Source organism: Nycticebus coucang, chromosome 8 (assembly GCF_027406575.1).
Source record: "Nycticebus coucang isolate mNycCou1 chromosome 8, mNycCou1.pri, whole genome shotgun sequence".
NCBI classification, from domain to species: domain Eukaryota; kingdom Metazoa; phylum Chordata; class Mammalia; order Primates; family Lorisidae; genus Nycticebus; species Nycticebus coucang.
In genome coordinates, this window is record NC_069787.1 from 51,883,888 (window position 1) to 51,887,198 (window position 3,311).

At 43.7% G+C, this 3,311-nt stretch overlaps 1 pseudogene across 1 annotated transcript; it reads left to right on the forward strand.

Moving 5' to 3' along the window:
- Positions 1 to 254: 254 nt before the first annotated feature.
- On the forward strand, positions 255 to 920 carry LOC128592007 (polyadenylate-binding protein 2-like; annotated as a pseudogene). The gene has a single exon (XR_008381737.1). The product of XR_008381737.1 is annotated as a polyadenylate-binding protein 2-like (transcript).
- The last annotated feature ends 2,391 nt before the right edge of the window (positions 921 to 3,311 follow it).

Below are 3,311 nucleotides of genomic sequence, written 5' to 3' on the forward strand. Positions count from 1 at the left end.
CAGCGGGGGCTGCGGGCGGTCGGGGCTCCGGGCCGGGGCAGCGGCGGCATCTTGTGCCCGGGCCGGTGGGGAGGCTGGGGAGGGGCCCCGGGGGCGCAGGGGACTACGGGGACTACGGGATGGGCCCCGGGGGCGCAGGGGACTAGGGAACGGCCTGGAGTCTGAGGAACTGGAGCCTGAGGAGCTGCTGCTGGAGCCCGAGCCCGAAGAGGAGCCGCCCCGGACCGTGCCCCCCGGAAGCTCCGGGCCCTGGGCCTGGCTCTGGAGCTCCTGGCAGCCAGGAGGAGGAGGAAGAGCTGGGACTGGTCAAGGGTGACCCGGGGACGGCGCCATTGAGGACCCGGAGCTGGAAGCAATCAAAGCTCGGGTCAGGGAGATGGAGGAAGAAGCGGAGAAGCTAAAAGAGCTACAGAATGAGGTAGAGAAGCAGATGAATATGAGTCCACCTCCAGGCAATGCTGGCCCAGTAATCATGTCCATTGAAGAGAAGATGGAGGCTGATGCCCGTTCCATCTATGTTGGCAATGTGGACTATGGTGCAACAGCAGAAGAGCTAGAAGCTCACTTTCATGGCTGTGGTTCAGTCAACCATGCTACCATACTCTGACAAATTTAGTGGCCATCCCAAAGGGTTTGCATACATAGAGTTCTCAAAGAGTCAGTGAGGACTTCCCTGGCCTTAGATGAGTCCCTATTTAGAGGAAGACAAATCAAGGTGATCCCCAAACGAACCAACAGACCAGGCCATCAGCACAACAGACCAGGGTTTCCCACCAGCCCGCTACCGTGCCAGGACCACCAACTACAACAGTTCCCGCTCTTGATTCTACAGTGGTTTTAACAGCAGGCCCCGGGGTCGCGTCTACAGGGGCCGGGCTAGAGCGACATCGTGGTATTCCCCTTACTAAAAAAAAAGTGTGTATTAGGAGGAGAGAAGGAAAAAAAGAAAAAGAAAAACAGAAGATTACCTTGATGGAAAAAAAATATTTTTTTAAAAAAAGATATACTGTGGTAGGGGGGAGAATCCCATAACTAACTGCTGAGGAGGGGCCTGCTTTGGGGGAAATAGGGGCAGGCCCAGGGAGTGGGGGCAGGGGGCTGCTCATTCACTCTGGGGATTCGCCATGGACACGTCTCAACTGTGCAAGCTGCTTCCCATGTTTCCCTGCCCTACTTCACCTCCTTGGGGTAGCTCAAGGGTAGGTGGGCATGGGTGGTAGGGTTGTTTTTTTTTACCCAGGGCTCTGGAAGGACACCAAACTGTTCTGCTTGTTACATTCCCTCCGTCTTTTCCCAATCTTTCACAGTCCCCTCCTGCCTGCTCCTGTCCTGCCAGGTCTACCACCCACCCCACCCCTCTTTTCCGTCTCCCTGCCCCTCCAGATTGCCTGGTGATCTATTTTGTTTCCTTTTGTGTTTCTTTTTCTGTTTTGAGTGTCTTTCTTTGCAGGTTTCTGTAGCTGGAAGATCTCCATTCCGCTCCCAGCGGCTCCGGTGTAAATTCCCCTTCCCCCTGGGGGAATGCACTACCTTGTTTTGGGGGGCTTTGGGGTGTTTTTGTTTTTCAGTTTTTTTTGTTTTGTTTTTTTCTTTGCTTTTTTTTCCCTTTTATTTGAAGGGAATGGGAGGAAGTGGGAACAGGGAGGTGGGAGGTGGATTTTGTTTATTTTTTTAGCTCATTTCCAGGGGGAGGGAATTTTTTTTTAATATGTGTCATGAATAAAGTTGTTTTGGAGGGCGGCACCTGTGGCTCAAGGGATAGGGCGCCGGTCCCATATGCCGGAGGTGGCGGGTTCAAACCCAGCCCCGGCCAAAAAAAAAAAAAAAAACAGAGGAGGAGGAAGTTAGAAAACTGAAGTCTCTGGCAACTGCAGCTACAGCAAATGTTAAACGTTTCTCAACTTCTGTTAGCCAGATTAAAATAAAACCTAAAATAAAAAAAAAAAGGCAATTGCCTCAGTACCTGTTACTTAAAACAGCCTACCTGGTTTCAACAAAAAATTAAAAGACAAAAAAAAAAAGAAAAGAAAAGAAACACAGTCTGAATAGAGAAATATCAGAAACAGACAAACATGGTAAAAGATTATGAAATTATCAGATAGGGCTTTTGGAATAGCTGTGATTAATAAGTTAAGGGCACTAATGGAAAATAGACAACACATTAAAACAGGTAATAGAAGCAGAGAGATAAAAAGTCTAAGAATTATCAAAAGTAAATGCTAGAAATAAAAAACTCTGTAACAAAATTGAGGAATGCCATTGATGGGCTCATCAGTAGACTGGGCATGAACAAGGAAACAATGAGTAAGCTCGAAGATAGTTCAATATAAAGATTCTTTTTTAAAAAAAATTTTTGGGGGGTTGGGGCTAGGTTTAAACCCACCACCTCCAGCATATGGGGCCAGTGTCCTACTCTTTTGAGCCACAGGCACTGCCCCAATATAAAGATTCTAAACAAAAACACATTAAGAAAAAAAAGGACAGCATCCTAAGCATTGAGAGAAAAGTAAAAAGCAACATACATACAAGTAATGGGAATACCAGAAAGAGAAGAAGCAAAAAAGAACAGAAGGAATATTCAAAGTAATAATGACTGAATACTATTCAAAATTAATGACAACACCAAAGCACAATCCCATCCAGAAAGCTGAGAGAGAACACTGATAAGAACAAATATCAAAAAATCGATATGTAGATATGTTATATTCAAGAAAAATGAGGGAGAGAAAGAAGTGAGAAGTAATAATTAAAGAAACAAAACAACAAAAACTTTTACCTATAGATGAGCAAGATAAGAATTACATTGGGCTTCTCGCCAGAAATAACACAAGAAAGATAATGATGTGAAATCTTGAAAGTGTTGTGGAAAAAAGGAAAATTAACAAATGAGAAGTCTATATCCAGTTAGGTTATTCTTCAAAAGTAAAAGAGAAATAGAGAGTCCCTGAGACATACAAAAATTAAAAATATGTACTGCAAAAAATGATAGAAAGAAGAAATGCCCAGAAGAAAAAAAATAAGTAATAGGTCATAAAATAGGATTTTTGTTAAGAAAAGATGAGCATTAGAAAAAGAATAAGTGAAAATAAAAGAATATTTTTAACATTTGTATTCTTAATTGATCTAATATATGCTGTTTATTCTAGGTAAAAATAGAAGCAATGCATTGGTTGATTATAGTACATGGATAAGTTAAATGAAATACAACAGTAGTACAAGGAATAGAAACAGTATAAGGAGAGGAATTGGGAATACTGGGTTACAAGGTATATGACCTACCTTTGAAGTAATATTTGAAAGTAAACTTAGTT